This window comes from Callithrix jacchus, chromosome 19 (genome assembly GCF_049354715.1).
Source record: "Callithrix jacchus isolate 240 chromosome 19, calJac240_pri, whole genome shotgun sequence".
In the NCBI taxonomy this organism is placed as follows: domain Eukaryota; kingdom Metazoa; phylum Chordata; class Mammalia; order Primates; family Cebidae; genus Callithrix; species Callithrix jacchus.
The window spans coordinates 52,264,170-52,285,259 of NC_133520.1; the positions used below are offsets into that span (position 1 = coordinate 52,264,170).

General features: G+C 42.9%; 2 long non-coding RNA genes across 5 annotated transcripts in view; one reads left to right on the forward strand and one right to left on the reverse strand.

Annotated features, from left to right (window-relative positions):
- The window catches only part of LOC118149430 (uncharacterized), a 114,050-nt gene extending 93,327 nt beyond the window's left edge, over positions 1–20,723 (reverse strand). Inside the window, exon 1 of one of the 2 annotated variants that reach the window (XR_004736822.3) lies at positions 20,584–20,723. This is a non-coding gene — a long non-coding RNA (uncharacterized LOC118149430). Of the gene's footprint in view, positions 1–4,282; positions 4,556–20,583 lie in introns of those variants that run through there. The other variant, XR_013530012.1, reaches the window with a different exon arrangement.
- Positions 4,632–21,090, forward strand: part of LOC118149431 (uncharacterized) — a 73,747-nt gene continuing 57,288 nt past the window's right edge. For 2 of the 3 annotated variants that reach the window (XR_013530009.1, XR_013530011.1), the window contains exons 1-2: positions 9,837–9,931; positions 16,132–16,243. This is a non-coding gene — a long non-coding RNA (uncharacterized LOC118149431). Of the gene's footprint in view, positions 4,987–9,836; positions 9,932–16,131; positions 16,244–21,090 lie in introns of those variants that run through there. The other variant, XR_013530010.1, reaches the window with a different exon arrangement.

Below are 21,090 nucleotides of genomic sequence, written 5' to 3' on the forward strand. Positions count from 1 at the left end.
GCAGTCTTTGTGGTCTGACATTCAAGGTCTATGCAACCTAGCACCAATATATCTACCGCTACTACTGACATAAACTCACTACTGCCAAGCTACCCTATATAACTTGTATATCTACATCTATGTCCATCTGTCTTAGTTTGTGTCGTGGGAAGAAAATTCTCCCCTCCCTCACCCCACCACAGTCCCCCAGAGAGCAGGTCCAATCCCAGGACCTGTAAATGTTACCTTATTTGAATAAAAGGGTCTTTGCAAATATGATTAAGTTTAGGATTTTAAGATAAGGAGATCATCCTGTATTATCACAGTGGGCTCTGCATGTCCTCACAAGTTTCCTTATAAGGTAGGGGGAGATTTGACACTCAGACACAGTGAAAAGAACCAAGTGATGAAGGCAAAGACTGGAATGACGCAGCCACAAGCCAAGGAATGCCAGCAGCCAGCACTGTAGTCACTCAGTTAGTGGCTGCAGTGCGAATTTAGCACTAATGGTCCATCCCCTTAAGAGATGGTGCCTTACCTAGGGCTTGCTGCAGGTCTCTCGTTTTCGGCACTCACAGCATCCAGGCAGATCTGGTGAATTGGAGCCATGCTGTGGGCCCACATACCTATTGCATCCATCTTTGCCACTGTGACTACCACGCTAGCTGGAAGAGGCAAGGAACAGAATCTCCCTAGGGCCTCTGGAGGGAGCGTGGCTCTGCCAACATCTTGATTTCAGCCCAGACTGATTGTGGACTCTCGAAAACGGTGAAATAATCTATTTCTATTGTTTCAAACCACCCAGGTTGTGTAATTTAATTCAGTAGCCACAGGAAACGAATAAAATTTGGGTTTGCCCAGAAGCTGATTCTAAGACAAGGCTTTGAGTGCAAATTTTATTTGGGAGGTGGCACCAAGAGTCACTGTGAGGGCATGGGGAAGCAAGGGTGAGAAAAAAGGAAAGTGAGCAAAGGAAGCATTAGAGGCCACTGTGTGCTGCGGGCCGTAGTGGGTAATCCTGTAAGAGACGGTGTGGACCATGCTTCTGAATCCCCCCACTGAGCAGTGAGGTAATTGGGGTATTGATCCCTAGTTCCCATTTCTCATCGGTTGAGGGTCATTCCTGGAGATGGGAATTCTCCATCACTGCACACCTGCCCTGTATGCAAGTGGAGCATACTCTGCAGCCAGAATATGTTCTCAGGCAGAGAGAGGCAGCAAACCATCAGACAGGAAGACATGGTGAGGGCCCTGGACTCTGCTGGAGTCCACTGTGCAGCCTTCCGATCCGTATGTGCCCTAGAATAATTCCATTCTATTCTGTCACTGATCCTTCAAATTGGTGGACACTTGCAAGCCCAAGAAGACTTATAACAGGGGGGTGAGTGGGATTGGCCAATATCCTGATGCACAGATGGATCTGAGGCCATAATTAATACTCATCGACTCCCTCTTCCACCACCTGCGTTTGATTCTTCTCCTTTTGGCTGACTTCTTTGCTGGTCTTAGTTGGCGCATCAGGTCAGAACCAGACTCTGATCCCTGAGGATCTGAACTTCTGGAGACTTTGCCCTGTTGTCAGGCCTGGTTGCTACAATTGTTCTTTCATTGTCGTCAGCAGACACGAAAACAACCAGAAGTACCCCAGAGAATCTAGCTCTTGAGTTCCAAGTACAGTAATTCCTGTGCCTTTATGCATCAGCCTCTCCAGATTTTCATAACCAACATCAGTTACTCGTGCCAGCAGAGTAAATGCTTTCTTTGCTGCTGGTCTGTCAGCATGGAGGCTCAAGTTAACCAGGCTACATTGTAGCTTTAGATTCAGTAGAACATGGTGGAAATGTTCATCCCTAAAGGCCTCATCTTCCACTACAATAGACCTTAAAATTTTGGAAACTGATGCACAAAAACTCCAAGTAAGTTCTGGAAGTGAAGATATGAAACTACTTCTACTCCTTGATTGTATATTGTTGCTACGGCAACATAGCACCCTATAATTGCTCTTGGTTCAGCGTATTCCACATCTTGCCCCAACCACACCACTGGAATGGCACACAACTGGCATCTTTGCTGAGCCTCTCAGGGGCCATTCCAATATTCTGTCAGGCTGACAACTTCTAGGGATAATACGGTTTTTGGTAGGACCAGTGGATCTCATGGCAATATGCCCATTATCAAACCTCATTCCATGTAAAGTGGATCCCATGGTACATGATGATTTAGTGTGAGATCCTATGTTGGGAAATGACTCTCTGTGCCCTCAGTGAATGATACTGAGTGAAGCAGTGAAGGCAGGGATGATGATCCCATACCCAGAATATGTATCAGAATAAAGACAAATTACTGCTCACTTCAGGGTGGAAGGCATCCCATGGAATTATTTAGCACTGACGGTTTGTCTCCTTAAGAGATGTTGCCAACCTAGGGCCTGCTGCAGGCCTCTCATTTTTGGCACTGACGGCATCTAGGCAGATCTGGTGAATTGGAGCCCATGCTGTTGGCCCATGTGTCTGTCACATCCATTTTTGCCACTGTGACTACCATGCTCAGGGACCCATTGTGCAAGTCCTTGGGTGACCAAAGAGAGCTGGATGGAGCACAAACTGTATCTGCTACACGACTTTTCTTCCTTTTGTCCATTTTCCAAAGAGGAAGAGCCCTCGCTTTTGGTTTTGTTTTCACTTTTCAGATTCAATTGTCAACACATAGCCCTATCTTCATGACCTTTTGTCTTCTCAAGAATCTCCATCTAACTTATATCTCCTTTCTTATTTTTTTTTCTTTTTTGGAGACAAAGTCTTGCTGTGTCACTCAGGCTGGAGTGCAGTGTTGCAATCTTGGCTTGCTATAACCACCACCTGCCAGGTTCAAGTGATTTTCCTGCCTCAGCCACCCAAGTAGGTAGGAGTACAGGCACTTGCCACCATGGCTGGCTAATGTTTTTATTTTTAGTAGAGACAGGGTTTCACCATGTTGACCAGGCTGGTTTTGAACTCTTGACCTCACGATCTGCCCACTTCAGCCTCCCAAAGTGCTGGGATTACAGAAGTGAGCTACTGTGCCTGGCTCTAACTTCTATTTTCAACTGCCCACTTTAAAGGTTTCCCCTTGCTTTATGAACACGCTCAAATCCCTCCCATTCCTCCTCAGATACAGTTCCTTTCACTAATTAACATCAATTCCTTCCATCAATTTACTCATCAAGGATTTTTTTAAACAAGTATCATATGTCAGGTATCTTCTAACTGTTGTGGATATAGTGAATAATAAAACAGATATTGTTTTGATTCTCGTGTAGGTTATATTTTAGCAAGAGGATTGGGAGGTGTCATATAATTAACAAGTAAACAAATAGAAGATAATCAAAACCAGTGCTTAGTATTGTGAAAGAGGTCAGCAGATAGTATGGTTAGTAAACTTTTCCAGCACAGTGAAATTTGAGCTGAAATCTGAAGAATTAGAAGATGCCAGTTATACAAAAAGACAAGGAAGAACTTGGCTGACATAGGGAAAAATCAAGTGCAGAAGTTCTAAAGTGAGAAGACTCCTGAAATGTGCCACGTACTGAAAAGGTACCACATTGAGTATGTATTCATTGAGCAACTATTTCCAGACTGCCTCCAGGAACCAGGCTGGAGATACACCTGTGAATACGGCGCAGCACCTTCCTTCAAGGAAGAGGAAACGCTAGTGGGAGGGGCAGATGGGGGAGGAGTCAATTCCAACATAGATATTGCTCTACTAGGAGACTGCAAGGCTTTACAGGAAGAGCTGCATAGGCTTAGCAGAGTCCCAGAGAAGACAGCATCTGTGCTGAGCTCAGAAGGACAAGAGACATTATGAGGACAAGGGGGAAGAGATTGGGCAGGGAAAATAACTTATAAGAAAGCAAGAGTCACAAAAGAGTGTGAATATTCGGGGTCACTGTAAATAGTTGAATGTGACTGAAATATGGAGTACAGGGGTAAGGAAAGATATTAATAAAATGCTGGGCAGTTACAAAGCAGCCCTGTGATGAGGGCCCCAAGTATCATGTTAAGGTGTTTGGACATCAGACATAGGGTGATCGCAGCACTGAAAGGCTGAAAGCAGGGGAGTCTGTGAGTGGACCTGTGTTTTGATAGGGTCACGTAAATGCAGAGGACTGACTGGAAAGGGGCAAACCTGAAAGCACAATGACCAGGGGGTGGGCAGGTGCAGTGACCCAGCCAGTGATGACGAGGCCCCACGTATTAGTCTGTTTTCACACTGCTGATAAAGATACACCAGAGACAGGGAAGAAAAATAGGTTTAGTGGACTCACAGTTCCATGCAGCTGGGGAGGCCTCACAGTCCTGGCGGAAGGTGAAAGGCACGTCTTACATGGCCACAGCAAGAGAGAATGAGCTTGTGTAGGGAAATTCCCGTTTTTAAAACCCTCAGATCTCATGAGACTTATTCACTATCACGAGAACAGCATGGGAAAAATGTGTCCCTATGATTCCATTACTTCCCACCAGGTTCCTTCTACCACACGTGGGAATCGTGGGAGTTGCAATTCAAGATGAGATTTGGGTGGGGACACAGCCAAACTCTATCATCCCAGAAGAGTGGAGATCAGTCATCAGATTCCACAGTTGCTGTGGAAGCAGAATCTACAGAACACAGAACTCAACAATCAACAGGGCTTTGAAGTGAAACAGGAGTAGGTGGTGGGGATATGTGTGACTTTAGGGTTTCTGGCTTAAGAAGCTGAATCTCTATAGCACCATTTATACAGATTGAATGAAGGAAGAAGCAGTTTCATGGGAAAGTAGTAAATTTGGTTGAGTAAAAAGAGGTTGGGGGATCCAGAAGAGAGCTGGGTTTGCAGCTCAGGAGTCCAGGAGAGAGCTAGACTGAAAACATAAGCCCATGGATAGTCACTGAAGCCATAGGGATGAAGAACACCTATGGGAAACAGAGATGGAAGAGGATGTTACACCAATGAGGTGTGGTCAATACAATTAATTGCTAAAAAGAGCTCAGGTAAGATAAGGACTGAAAAAACAGCCATTGGGTTTAGTAACAGCAATGCCTTTGGTGACATTAGAAGTACAACCTTAAAAGTGGTCCAGTAGGCCAGGAATGGTGGCTCACGTCTGTGATCCCAGCACTTTGGGAGGCTGAGGTGGGCAGATCATGAGGTCAGGAGCTCAAGACCAGCCTGGTCAATATGGTGACACCCATCTCTACTAAACATACAAAAATTAGTCGGGCATGGTGGCATGCACCTGTAGTCCCAACTACTCGGGAGGCTGAGGCAGAAGAATCACTTGAACCCAGGAGGCAGAGGGAGGTTGCAGTGAGCTGAGATCACACCATTGTACTCCAGCCTGGCAACAGAGCAAGACTCCATCTCAAAAAAAAAAAAAAGGCCCAGTAGGTACAGAATGCTGTGTAGAATGCAGGAAGTAGCCACAAGGCAGTGAAGACAGAGTGCAGACAATGCTCAGCAAGCATGATTGTGAAGGAAAGGGGAGAGATAATGAGGCTGTCTAGTGAGGAAAGTGGAGTGACTGAAAAAAAATTCTTTTTAAAGACAGATGTGTCTGGAACATATTTAAATACTGATAAAAATAGACTAGAGCATTGAAAGAAATAAAATACAGTTAAATTTGAGACTACAAGCGCTATAAGGGAATATGTTGGCCAGATCGAATTTTTTCACTTTAGAAAAAGTCAGTCTGGTGATACTAGGTAGGATTTACTGTACCTACTATGTGCCAAGCACTGTACTGGGCATATGATACCTCCTGTGATTTTATGTTTAAACAAAATTAGGTGGGAGGCATTGCTATTATTATTTTACAGATGAGAATGAAGATGTTACGTGTCTTTCTCAGCCAATAAGTAGTCAATTTGCAGTTCAAATTCCAACCTTTCTCCAAATGCATATTCCTTACACAGCTCCACCTCTCAGCATATATTTGCTATTTGGTAGCAGAATCCTGGGTGAATGAGCATCGGAAAGCATGTTTTGATCAGTCTGGGAAATGAGGAGAGAATGCAAAGATCTGAAAGAAGCCCCTGTCCGGAATAAATCTTGGTAAAGGATGCTACGAAAGCTGGACCTAGGAGAGGAGGATGTGAAGGACAAAGGGAGTCAGGCAGGAGAATATGATGCCAGCAGGGGTCCAAGAGCATTGTGTAGGGGAATAAAGTCCAGTGAAGTGGGGAGGAGTAGAAAAGAAGAACCCACGTCCTGGCCAGCGTACAACGCACTCATGAACGGGGAGATCTGGTAATTACTCTATTGATTTTACACATCTGGATAAAGGACATGCCACTGATAGGCTGATGACAACCACCTTTCTCTGCCATACCCCCTACGTGCGCATCCAACCACTTATTTGAAACTTCTAGTCTTGATTTCTCCCTGAACCTGTTCTTTCCCAAGCCTCCCCATTTCAGTAAGTAATTCTACCTCCTATCCAGTTGTTCAAGCCTAGAAGTCATTCTTGACTCCTCATTTCTACTTACTCCATGTAATCATTATCTGTTGCTGTGTAGTAATATTACTAGAAACTTGGTGGCTTCAAGGAAACTTCTGGTATCAGTTTCTGTGGGCAGGAAAACAGGCACAGCTTCCTCTGCTTCAGGGTCTCTCGCAAGGCTGCAATCAAGGTGTTGCCCAGACTGCAGTCTCATCTGCAGCTCAAGTGGGAATTTTCTAATTCTTCATGGTTGTTGGCAAAATTCAGTTCTTTGTGGGTTACTGGACTGAAGGCGTGAGGTCCTCACTGGCAATCAGACATCATTCATTGTCATAATGGCCTCTCCATATGGCAACTTGCTTCATCAATGCCAGCAAGGGTGAGAGCTAATAAAGAGTCTGCTATCAAAACAGATGCTTGGATCTTATGTGCTGCATTCATGGAAGTGCCATGCGATCACTGTTTCTATATTCTGTTGGTTAGAAACAAGTCACAGGCTCACCCCATATTCAAAAACAGGAAACTTCACAAGGGCATGAATATCAGGAGATAAGGATAAACAGAGGTCATCTTAATATCTGTCTACCACACCCCATCACCCAGTTTCTTGCTAACTCTAGTGAATGCTACTCCCAAAATGCCCCTTGCACTTGTCCACACTCCTCCATTGCAAGTGCCACCATCACCAATTCAGGGACCATCTCTCACTGGACAATTCTTTGGTCTCTTTGGTTTCAATCTTTCCTCTCTGAAGTCTATTCTACACATATGGATTACATAATTTCTCTTCCATACAAAAATCCTCCAAAAAGTTCCCACTGATGACCAAATAAAGTTGAAACTGCAACAGGACCCTACATTTCCTGGCCTGCTGACCTCTGACTTCATCTGATTTCACATTCCACAACTCAGCATACTCAGACGTGCAGGCTGCTTATGGTTCTCCAACTCCTTGAGTTTATTCCCACTTTTCAGAATTTATGCCTCATGTTTTCTCTGCCTGAAATGTTCTTCCCCCAAGTCTTTTGCAAAGATGTCCCTCCCTTATCATTCAGTCCCAGCCCAAGTGACATGTCCTTGGAGAGGCTTTCCCTGCTGGATTAGTCCATTTTCACACTGCTGTAAAGAATACTACCCAAGACCAGGAAATTTATAAAGGAAAGAGGTTTAATTGACTCAAAGTCCCACATGGCTGGGGAGGCCTCAAGAAACTTACAATCATGGCAGAAGGAGAAGCAGGCATGTCTTACATGGTGGCAAGTGAGGAGAGTAAGCAAAGGAGGAACTGGCCAAACACTTATAAAACGATCAGATCTTGTGAGAACTCACTCACTATCATGAGAATGGCACGGGGGAACTGCTCCTATGATCCAATCACGTCCTATCACGTTCCTCCCTGAATACCTGGGGATTACAATTTAAGATGAGATTTGGGTGGGGACACAAAGTCAAACATTATCACCTGCTCAAAGAGAAAGGGAGGGACCAGGATGATTCCCAGGCAACACCCAAGCTATCTCTATCACATTGTCTCTTTTAATTTTATTAAAGCCCCTATCGCTCACTGTCATTTTCTTGTTTACTAATTAATTGTCTTTTCTTTTATTTGAGTTTAAGGTCTGTGAGAGCAAAACTCCTGACTTTCTCATTTTCCACTATATTTTCACTATATATTCCCATCATCTGGAATTAAGCTTCATATATAACAGGCACTGGGTAAACATTGCTGAATGAGTGAATGAATGAATGAATGAACAAATAGTGAACTTGATTAATTAATTAATCCATCTTTAGATGTCTACACAACATTAATAATTTTAAAACTGGGCTGGACATCGTGCCTCACCCCTGTAATGCCAGCACTTTGGGAGGCTGAAGGTGGAAGGATCACTTGAGGCCAGGAGTTGAAGAATAGCCTGAGCAGCATGGCGAGACTGACTCCATCTCTAATATATATATATATATATATATATATATATATATATATATATATTCAGATGGCAGACATGGTGGCTCACTCCCATAGTCACAGCTACTTGGGAGGCTAAGATGAGAAGATCACTTGAGATCAGGAGTTCAAGGCTGCAGTGAGCTATGATCACACTACTACATTCCAGCCTGGGCGATAGAGTGAGACACTGTTTCTAAATAGATGAAAAATAAATTTAAAAACTGAAGTCCTTTTGTATGCCCTTATTTTATTGCCACTAAGATCCAGCCTAAGAACGTTTCCTCCACCATTTTTTAGAAAGATTTTATAATCCATTCATGGATCACCATTTACTTCCCGTGCACCCCAAGACTTATTTTATAGCACAAAATTAACAAAAAGCTTTCCTGGAACAAAACTGCCACCACAGAAGGCATTTTGTCAAGGTCTTAAGGGAGCCAAATTAACCCAGTGGACCAAAAGAGAGAGCATCTCCATCATGCCTGCGGGGATTGACAGAGAAGATAATCTCAGTGTTTCTCAGCCACAGCTGCTCTGTGGCATCATAGCTTGTTGCTATGATGGCTCTTTCACAGGCATGAAATTTTCTGTAGGAAAATAAAGGATTGCACCAAATGAAAACAGAAGCAACTCACTGAGAAATAATAACGCCATGTGGGAGATATAGTGGAGTCCAAGAATATTAAAAACTTTCCAAGTTGCTGTTTTGGTTCGTTCTATTCCCACTCTGACCAGGCCAAATGATTGATATCTATTAGACATGACTTTGTATTTCAGAGCTGATGTCTTACCCCTTTAGAATTAAAAAAAGAAAATTTAACCATGATTATTGCCTCCTGGTGAATATCAGTCTGCTCAAGGGTTTTTCTGAAGTGAATACATGTTTTTGGCAGCTCTCACTTGAGGGAAAGAGCCACCTGCTCTAATTCTTCAGCTAGTGGGAAGGTTTGGCATTATCCTCCATTACTCTTTAAACCAGTACTCACAAGGGAATAATAGGAATATGAAACAAACAAGATAAACAAACAAGGAGAAACATCTCTTTTATTGATGTAGCCATCAAAGTCTAATCAGAAAAATAAAGCCCAGACAAAAGAGTTCAATGGTAAGAATTTAATTCAGGGAACTAGTTAGGAAGGTGCTGGAAGAGCTGAGATGGCCAAGAAGGGGCAGTGAAAGAAGCCATCGGCTCTCTGCCTCTCGGAGGAGATTCAGCTGAGTGCCTTTCCCGACACAACCTGATACATCACATTAGCCATAGCGGCAGGCTGTGACCACACAGGAAGAGCAGTGTTATGGGTCAAATCATATCCCCTCAAAAAGACATGTTGAAATTAGGTCATCACAAATGTAATTAGTTAAGTGAAAATTAGGTTAGACCGTAGTAGCGGGCCCCTGATGTAATAGGACTAGTGTCCTTATAAAAAGAGAAGAGACATAGAGACAGACTTAGGGGCAAGACGGCCTTCTGATGAGAGACTAGAACAACATAGCTGCAACCCAGGGAATGCCAGCAATTGTGGCCACCATCAGAAGCTTGCAAAAGGTGAGCACAGATTCTATGCAGAGTCTCAGAGGGAACACGGCCCTGCTGACACCATAATTTTGAATTTCCAGCCTGTGGAGCTGTCTCTGTTGTTTTAAAATATCCAGTTTGTAGTACGTTGTTGGAGCAGCCCTGAGAAACTAATATGAAGAGTATGTTCAGAATCCAAGCCCAGAACCACCTGGGGGAGGTGGATTTATGAGGCGGCCGGGGCAGAGGCTAGAGTCATGGAGGGAGGGCCTAGCTGGTAGTATCTGGGAGTGCGGAGGAGATTCAGTCATTGCTGGAGAAGCCACCGAAGCAGGTGAGTGTCAGGGGAGAGAGGGAGAGTGCCCTGGCCTGTCTCTCTCTCATGCTCCTAGCTCCTGCCAGTACCTCTCTGTTTCTGAATCTAGTTAGAAGCCAGTTGGCACAAGAGTCTGCAAAATTGTTGTTTTCAGGGGCAGGGTGAGGAATAAATCTGAGTAAAAGAAGACAAAGCCTGTCACTCTAAGGGGTCCTGACGTTAGGCTGGCATGTGCACTGGATGTTCTGTTCTCTGCAGCCGAAGTCAGGAAGTACAGAATGTCGATTACAGCACATGCCCTAAAAGCAGGATTGTTGAGGTTGTTTGAAGTGAAAAAGATCCTCAACATAAAGGCCAAATATTACAAACCACTATGGTTTAATTATTAAAGGCATTTGTCCCATGACCTGGAGTCAAGAAAACTGCCACAAATGGGATTTTGGATCATTTGGATGTTTGGATTTGGGACAAAGAAGGTTCACTTATTCTATCATATTATTATGAAGAAGAATTAAAACAATGGTATTGGGTATTGTTATGAAGAAACAGAGGAAATTTAGGTCTGAAGACCTACAAAATTTGTTTTTTAAATAGAGAGAGAGAAACTCCAACTTCGCCTGGTAAAATCTACTGCCAAAATCAAGAGGGAAGTGAATAGGATGCTGAAGTGGTATTTATTTCACGACCCTGTATGACTCCCCTGGACCTAATGTTCCACAGTAAAAGTTAAATCAGTATATATGCAGTGGTCATTTGCAAAAGATTGGAAACATTTGTGGATTTAAACAAATGAAGATACTTAAGATGAAAATCCCCATCATTCTTTAAAGGAAGCAGCATTTGGTAATGAACTTGAGATACATTTTTCTTTCATATAAAACAAAATAATATATGTGCATATACTTTTATAATATATTTTAATATTTATAGATAATATTTTAAACTTTGTGAGAAAAGAAGGCATATAAATTTATTTGCCAGGACAAAACACTTCTTGGAACACAAAATTTATGAAACTAGTCCTTGCATAGGTGTAACGGTAGGCATTGTCTTTAATCAATATCTTGTTCTGACTGCTAATTTTTTTTAAAAAAGAGCACAGAATCAATCATTCATCAAAAATAACATTCAGCAAAGGACTAATGTGATTGTTGCTTTCCAAAGTCTCAAATTAGCATAGAAATAGGAGGTAAGATATCACACCACTAAATAATTAATGTGGCCACAGCAAACACAGGAACTCACAAGGAGGCCTCGGACGTGCGTGGGCTCATGGTACATTCATGGTCATTACACCTAATGCATAACTTTCTGAACTTGCTAATTGAAGTGAAGGTTACAAGTTATAAATATGATATTCTGTTGGGAAAGGCTGAGGTTTTTAAACAGATCCATCAGTGTCAAGTTCAAACCACAACAAACATGAATTGATAAATAAAACTGAAAGCCACAGCGAGGCCTCCAAAGAGCCCACAGGCTCGCATGCAAGCAATGCTCATTGCAGCCGCTGCAACGGTGCGTGGCCTGGGGCACAGCAGGACAAAACTCCTCTGCAGGGTGACATGCATCCCTCCACGCCTATATCACTTAGTTGTAAAGTAAGGGAAGGGAGAAAAAGACAATCCAAACTGGCAGTGGCACTCAGGAATGGAGTGTCAGAAATAGATTCTTGAGGGGAACCTTCAAATAGATCGTGAATCAAAGAGGAGAGGAAAAGAAATGTAGGTTGCAAATACAAAATTAGCATAAACCAAGAGAACAGGCTTTCTGCATAGTGAGGAAGATAAGTATTTCTCTTGAATGCCCATAAAAGTGTCCCCTGGGAGTATGTACCATGGACATCTTCTTACCATGCCCCTGGAGGTTCATCTTAGGCAGCATGTTTTCATAGTAGGTGGGGATAGAGAGGCTGAGGGCCTTGCCCCAAACAACCCAGTACATCAGAGTAGAGCTAACATGTGCCTTCTCAGTCCCTGAGTTTTAAGGTCTTTGATCACTTAATGGAGTCAGGCTGCAGCTCTCAAAGATGACCTGGCTTCCTGCACGTCCAAAGCACATTACCAACTTCATAAGTAACGGCAGTAAATTAGTCTGTCCAATGCAAGGAGACTACCTTTGCACAGTGCCTATCCTCCGCAGGGTCCGTGTATGATCATAGGAAGTCTCTATTGCTGAGAGATGGAAAGGAGAGATTTCACACAAAAATCAGGATGGGCAGAGCACTGCCTTTGTACATTATTTTAAAAACACCCTATTCCTAATGTTTAATATTCAAATGACTTACTACTTGTTTGTCCCCTGAGAAAACATTTTAGTGAAAGCTAAATAAATGCTACTCTGGTGATTCTTATATAAAACCCTGAATCCCAGTTACCATCTCTTAAAGAACATAGTTGCAGAGGCAATTCATCTGGATGTCATGCTCACCCTTTAACCAGAAGGCCAGCAACATGTTGTTTATGATTCCCAAAGGGAATAGAGCAAACATGGCTCTATACTAAAGGCAAAATAATGAAATCTGACGACAAAACACCATCATAAAATAAAGGTAACATTAACCATTTATCAGGTTGTAGGTGAACTAAAGATTGAACAAAGGGGTAAATTTGCTCTGGGGGTTGGTAGAAGACAGGAATGTTTATAGACTATTTAGAAGGGAATCTAGTGGTAAATGGCCACCCATTTTTCTGTGTACATCAGGGAGTTTCATTAGAAAAAGCTATTGCATTGATATTCTCCCACAGCTGTGGCCTGCAAGTGAGTCATAATTACTGATGCCAGATTGACAAGAAAGCTGAAGTGAGTCCAAGTGTAGGAGTCTCACCTTCTTAGCAGGCTCCATCATCTCCACTGTGCAATCTGACCAACGATTCCACTTCAGTGTACTTTTTTCCACCATTAACACAAGCGTTTCCTTACATCTCTACACCCCTCTAAGAATGTTACTCTTAGAATGCTAAGAAAATCTTTGTAGTTATTTGAAAACAGAACAATGTAAGCAAAAATAATTCTTTTCAGAGGGTGAAAGACCACTTAATCACACAAGGGTAAAGTATTCCAGGTGATTTAAAATACATTAACTTGACTGACTGTCCCAAGTGGGATATATCCTAATGGCAAAAAGAAACTCCAGAGAAATGTTAAACTGTATTTAATATTTATATTGAATGATTTGAGTATCATTTTTCTGAAATAAAGATATGTAAGGTAAAACAAGTAATTATGTTAACTTTGCCAGAACCAAGAATTTCAGTGTAAGTGATAATAAGAGTCAGAAATATAAAATCAAAAAGTAAAATTTCTCTGACTTCTATTTCAGTTGGCAATGTCACTATGCTCATAAGGTATTCTTTTTCTTTTAAAAGTTCATATATTACATAGCCTGTCCACTGAAATGGGCAAAGAAATAAGGAGCAATGAGCAGTCCTAGTGCTCAAACTGAGATCTCAAAACATCGTTTCGCATGTAAAGTCTCTTTGGAGAAATGACTCTTTCAGATCTGGTTCAGGAAATAGACAAGAGGAGCTAGAGCTTATCATACCAGATAATAAGAGAAATCTTTTAAAGATCACTAGGGTCATGTCAAAAGGGTTTAGAAACCAAATTGAAGAGACCCTCACTCACTGAAGATGGGGCAGTTATGTTCTCAAAAAGGATAATAACTATAAAGAATTTTCAGGCATTTAATATCATATCATTCATGAGTTCAGAATGATACTGAAAAAAAAAAAAAAAGAGCCACCATTGGTCTTCGGTCACATTTAGCAGATATTAGGGAACTAACTATTCTAAAAACCATAAAACAGGCATCTATTCTGCTTTTCCTTTATGAACTATGCTTAGGGATTATCATATAGCTCATGAAGAAAAGTCTTTCTTCATAGCAGCACTCCAGCTACTAAATGAAGAAGGATTAATATAATGACATCATTTCAGAGCTCCTGGTAAAATAATGGATGTAGGCAATGATCATCAATGACTGCTAAAACTGATAGATGAGAAACTGATGGGGAACTTGAAAATGATGGAAAGACTAACAAGATTTGACCCAGCAATCAATCTTAACATCCCATAAAGGGAGATGATCAGACATTATGTGCCTCCTGATGAAAGTACATAACTATGAGTCATTCCTGCCAAAAAATAGAAATTTAATCTGATAAATCTTCCAGATCCAATTGCCAGCTTTTAAGCAAACAGAATATGTTAAATGACACCATGAAGATGCAATTAGTAAAATTTATAGGAAAAATGACCTGGTTTCTTTAATATCTTCAACAAACACATTGAAAAGAAAAAGAGGGGAAATCTATAGATTAGAAGAAACAAGAGGGGCCTGGGGTGGTGACTCATTCCTGTAATCCCAGCACTTTGGGAGGCTGAGGTGGGTGGATTGCTTGAGCCCAGGGGCTCAAGACCAATCTGGGCAACACGGAAAAACCTTTTCTCTACAAAAAAATACAAAAATTAGCCAGGCATGGTGGCATGCACTTGTGGTTCCAGCTACTTGGGGGCCTGAGGCAGGAGGATTGCTTGATCCCAGGAGGTCTAGGCTGCAGTGAGACAAGATCACACCACTGCACTCCAGCCTGGGTGACAGAGTGACACCCTGTCAGAAGAAAGGAAGGAAGGAAGGAAGGAAGGGAGGGAGGGAGGGAGGGAGGGAGGGAGGGAGGGAGGGAGGGAAGGAAGGGGAAAGAAAGAAAGAAACTGAAGTTATATCAACCAAATGCAATGTGTATCTATTGATCCTGATTCAAATAAACCAAGTGCTGTGAAACACTTTTGAATAATCTTAGAAATTTGAATAGACTGAATATTTTATATTAAAAAATTATTAATAATTTTATGTGTGATATTTATGTTTTGATCATGTTTTAAAAGAGCCCTTGGCCAAGCATGGTGGCTTCCTCCTGTAATCCCCCAGCACTTTGGGAGGCCGAGATGGGTGAATCACCTGAGGTCAGGAGTTCAAGACCAGCCTGACCAACATAGTGAAACCCTATCTCTGCTAAAAAGACAAACAGCTGAGTGTGATGGCACCTGTAGTCCAAGGTACTCAGGAGGCTGAGGCAGGAGAATGGCTTGAACCTGGAAGGCAAAGGTTGCAGTGAGCTGAGATCATGTCTGCACTTTAGCTTGGGCGACAGAGCAAGACTCTGTTTCAAAATAAATAAATAAATAAATAAAAGCCCCTAACTTGCAGAAATACATAGTAAAATATTTTCAGATGAAATGATGTGCTGTCAGGAATTTTCTAGAAAAGAACTGAGTTTGGGAGAGAAACAATGGAACATTGGAGAGGGTACTTGTGCACCTATATCAACCACAAGTTAATAATTACTGAACTAAGTAACAAATACATGAGAGTTTATTACAGTAGTCTCTACTTTTGTATGTGCTTAATAATTTTATAGCAAAGAGTTGAAAATACAGAAGCTCTAAGAATCAACCTTATCCAAATGCTTATATTTTGTTTCTTTGTTACCAAAAGTTAAAATTATATGCATATTACTCTGTTCCAATTTCTGTCCCATTGTCTGATCATTTTATTTATTCTGCATATTTTCCAAGAAAATTTGATAATACCTCCTTTCCCTCTTTAATGATTAAAAGTAGAATTGAGGTCTCAGTGGATCTTAGTGAAGGGAAAGACAGGTTGGTAGTGCCTTCAATTTGTGAACATAGCTCTTTAAATAAGCAGTAGCTTCAAATAACTTGCATTTGGGGATCATGCTCAGTGAATATAAAATGATGACACAACAATCCTTAAGCTGCTACAGCTGGGGAGGGGAGGGACATCCTAGCATAACATAGCAAGTGTCATAACATCAGTGACTTCCACTCTGTGGTGCAGGAGAATTTTTAGGTCTTTCTCAAGCTGAAGGACGCCCTTTTTCTGCTCTCCTTACAGAACAGAGTGACCTGTGATGTCTTCCCACTACTCCCAGGTTGAGAGAGAGAGAATGAAGACCCATTGCTGTACAGGAACTGACTGAACGCTTTGAAGATCCTGTCGCCTGCAGGTAGGAGGTTTAGGCTTCATCCTACGTGCGAGAAGAAGCCATTGTTGGTGTTTTAAGCTGGCAAGTGCTGTGGCAAGATTTGCTTTTTTAAAAGTTCATTCTGGGCCAGGCGCAATGGCTCACACCTGTAATCTCAGCACTTTGAGAGGCCGAGGCAGGTGGATCATGAGGTCAGAAGTTCAAGACCAGCCTGGCCAAGATGGTGAAACCACATCTTTACTAAAAATACAAAAATTAGCCTGGCGCGGTACCTGGTGCTTGTAATCCCAGCTACCTGGGAGGCTGAGGCAGGAGAATCACTTGAACCCAGGAGGCGGAGGTTGCAGTGAGCTGAGATCCTGCCATTGCATTCCAGCCTGAGCGACAGAGTGACTCTGTCTCAAAAATAAATAATAAAAATAAAAGTTCACTCTGGCTGCATGAAGTAAAAAGGATCAGAGAGGCACAAGCATGGAGTCATGTGAGAAAGGCGATCATCTTACCAGCACAATGGGAACCTGGTGGAGGTGGTGGAAATGTAGAGAAATAGGCAGGTAGGAGATACAATTTGGAGGTAGAATAGACAGGACTTGATGCATTGGTTAAGGAAGATCAGGGAGAGAAATTTCAAGGGTAACTCCCAGATTTTTTTGTATGATCAACCAGAAGAAGAGATGCTTATGTAACTAAACGAAGAACAGAAGAAAAGAGGCATATTTGTGACAGGAGATCAAGAGTAAAGTGTTAAGCATAGTTTGAGATGCCGATTAAGCTATCCAAGTGACATCCCAGTGATGATGAACAGAGGTTAGAATGTACATCTGGAGTAAAGTCATATCATCAGGCACTTAGGCTGGAGGCAGTGGCTCACACCTGTAATCTCAGCACTTTGGGAGACTGAGATGGGCAGACAACATGAGGTTAGGAGTTCAAGACCAGCCTGACCAACATAGACAAATGCCAACTCTACTAAAAATACAATTAGCCGAGAGTGGTGGGGCATGCCTGTAATCCCAGCTACTTGGGAGGCTGAGGCAGGAGGTCTGCTTGAACCCTACTGCAGTGAGCCAAGGTCACATCATTGCACTCCAGCCTGGACAACAGAGCAAGATTCCATCTCAAAAGGAGCGGGGGGTGGGGGGGGAAGAAACATTATCAGCCATTTGCATAAGGTGGAAAGGTGATAGCCCCTAATGTTGATCAGAGCAGGGAGTATTAAAAGATTAAGTGGGGTCGTAGGGAGAGAGGCAACTGAAGTAAGAAGCCCCCTGAACCGATAAGTCCCATCATATTGAGGGTGTTAGGCTGTGGCCCTCCAAGTCCCAGCCCCACCAGCACATCGAATGCTCCTCTAGTGAGTTCCATCATTCCCCAAACACAGGAAACCTTCTCAGCTTTCCAAGGAACCTTCCCTAAGATGGAAGCTTTCCTAGAATCCTGCAAGTATGATTCTGAGCCTTGAAGACAGGGCTGGCCCAGGGGAAGCCCAGGATTGGGACAAAGTTGACTAAGATCTTAGGATAGTGTCCAAGGACCAGATAACTTTTTTGCCTTTCTTAAGGAGGTCTCTTATTAAGGTAAGTATTGTGAAAAGTAGGAAATTATTTGTGGTACTGCCCAGTAAACCTCAAGTATTGCTGGAAATCATTAATCACATCAAGGTAGGGGCATGCCATGCCTTCTTCAGCAGGCAGAGATGTTACCCAGAAATTTTGCTCTGACACTCTCAGATAAATATTTTTTAGGTTTGGGTTTGGAGTTAAAGCCACAGACATCATCAATCAGAGTCTCATGGGATGCCGGAATGAGAAAAGTGGTCCAACTAAACATCTGTTTTTAGTCTTTTTAGTGTTGCAGACCTCTTTGAATACATCATGAACACCGGGGATTCTCGCCTCGGAAAAATAAAAATCACATATAGAAAAATTCAGACAGTTTTTAGGAGTTTGAAGAATCCCTACTTGTTGTGGACCCATTTGGGGTTGGATTCCTAACCATGACTTGGATTCAGAAGTCATATAAGATGCAGGTTAACAAACATTGGAAAACAAATGAGGCATTTTGAGGACAAACAGTGTCTTCCATATATCAACTTCTGGAATATCTCAGATCTGGATGAGGTCACAGGAATTTCCATTCATGGAGAGCTCTTCCTGGAGCTCAGAGATCATTGAGAGAGGGTAGTCATCATGGATGTGTCCAAGCGCAGGTAGTTTGGAAAGAAATAAAGTTATCTTTTTTTTTCCTTTACTAAAAATCCTATAGTCCCCATTAACAGGAAGGAAGGAAGAGGACAGGTGAGCTCCCTGGTATCGATGTATTTACAGAGAACCTAGGCATCAGCCATGCATACAGAGGACACTCATTTGGCCGGAATTCGGGCTTTGACTTTAAATTCCCTTGCTCCCAATAAGACCTCTCTTAATCTGAAAACAATTTGTCATAATTGATGTACCTGCCAAGAGCTCATGGCAAAGAGGCAGGAGGGACCTAGGAAATGTTGCTGGCAAAATCCGGAGTGACTCTAGAGGGGCAATGGCTTCCTTTGGATGCTCATGTGCTGGGCATAGCAATCGGAAAGACAATCGTGAACACCTAGGAGTAAACCAAGATGCAAAGTTCAAGTTTGAGGGAAGAAGGGTGCAGTGTGGAAGAAAGGAAGGCAGATGCTGCAGCCCTGCCTACAAGCAAGGAGGGAGCCATTAAGAGCCCTAAGCCTACTTTATGAGACAGAGGAATCGAGTTTTATTTCCTTCTCACCAAGAGACACCGGAAAGCTGTGATCTTACGCAGGTGGGAGAAGTGAGATGAAAATAAGCTCTTCCTAACAGTAAGGTCTGAGCCTTTCACAGACAGTGCTGGTGCTATAAGAATGACCCTTGATGGTTAAGCCTTTGCAGTCTTTATTCTGTCCTGTTCAAGGTAAATCTGCACACATTTTCTGTGTATTTTCCAAAAAAGGAAAGTTTTATAAAGGCTCAAGTTATTTACAAATATTGTGTATATTCTTGCTGTTTCCCAGTTCTTTAAGAACCATACAGTCCAGGCGCGGTGGCTCACACCTGTAATCCCAACACTTTGGGAGGCCAAGGCAGGCGGGTCAAGAGGTCAGGAGATGGGGACTATCCTGGCTAACACAGTGAAAGCCCATCTCTACTAAAAATACAAAAAATTAGCCGGCCGTAGTGGCATGCGCCTGTAGTCCCAGTACTCGGGAGGCTGAGGCAGGAGAATTGCTTGAACCTGGGAGGCGGAAGTTGCAGTGAGCGGAGATCATGCAATTGCACTCCGGCCTGGGTGACAGTATTGCCTGAATTTTCACTAGCCAACACGAACGTGCTCGCCTTCCCTTGGGTGAGACCGCATAGGCACAACATGCAGCTCAGGGTAAGTTCTTTGAATTTTAGAGAGCAAATTAATTAATTAATTAATTTTTTTAGACTGAGTCTTGCTCTGTCGCCCAGACTGGACTGTACTGGCGCGCTCTCGGCTCACTGCGACCTCCGCCTCCTCCTGGGTTCAAGTGATTCTCCTGTCTCAGCCTCCCAAGTAGCTGGAATTACTGGCATGTGCCACCACATCCAGCTAATTTTTGTGTTTTTAGTAGAGACGGGGTTTTATCACGTTGGCTAGGCTGATCCCGAACTCCTGATCTCACCATCCGCCTGCCTTGGCCTCCCAAAGTGCTGGGATTACAGGCATGAGCCACTGCACCTGGCCAAAGAACTACTTCATTTAAAAAATAGTTTATAAGTTTTTTAATAAAAGAGGAAATGGAAACTCAGCCCCAAGGGGAAATGGGAAAGTTTAACTTCCCTAGGCAAGTCCAGTTCTGCGTGGTTTCTGTGGTACAGGTGAGTAGTTACCACACAATTTGATCTCATGAGTAAAACTGATGCAGGAAGACTTTTATTCACTGTTTTATAAGGGAAAGGAATCCAAAGCTTTTTTATGCTAAACACCTTAACGACATAATGAAGATAGCCCTTTCTCCTCTTGCCTGAGGGAAGTTAGGAAGACATTCCTTAAGGAATCCATTTAGGGCTTTGGAGACAGGAAAGCTAGCAGGAAACGGTAAGAGCGGAAGCATCAGCTACAATAGGTAATGCCTGGGGTTGTCGAGACTGATGGAAAAAAGGTTTCCTGTACAAAACCAAGCATCATTTTATTTTAATGCTCAGTGAGACCCCTTCCTGAGAAAAACAGCCAAGTGTGCGATACTTGAAAATGTACTTACTCTGAAGCCGGCAGTGAACTGTACTCGCGGAAGGCCTGGAGGAGTAGGTGAGAAGTAGAGGAAGCTGCCAGCACAAACGCTTTGTCATTTAGAACTGCCCAGGGAGCAGTTATAAAACACATACCTGCAAATTACAAGGGGATGGCATGGGCTCACAGGTGCAGCAAGACATGCAGCGACATCAGTCCTCGGTGTCCCTCTTCTTGGAATGCTCCCATGTGGAACCCCCGTGTCACTTTGGAGGAACCTCTTTCTGAAGTGCCTGGGGAGCTGTATCTTTAAGCCCCTTTCCTCGGTACTTGCTCCTCCCCCCGCCCTCCATCCTGATGATTCATCTTAGGAACTGGAGATACTGAAAAGCAAGACCAATTGAGCTTTTGGGTGGTAGAGAACTGGGCTTAAGTGCTCTGCTAATCTGGGATCCCACTCTTGCCTACAAGTCTGAAAGCTAATCGACAGCCCAAAGGCTCTCTTTCGGCAGCTTAGAAGGGGAAGCACAGCAAGAGGCCTCACAACTGTGTTGCTGAATCACTGTTCTCAGTGAGGGAGAGAAAATGGATACTTTTTAAAGCATTCTACCCAGAGAATAGAAGTTTCCTGACGGGCGCGGTGGCTCATGCCTGTAATCCCA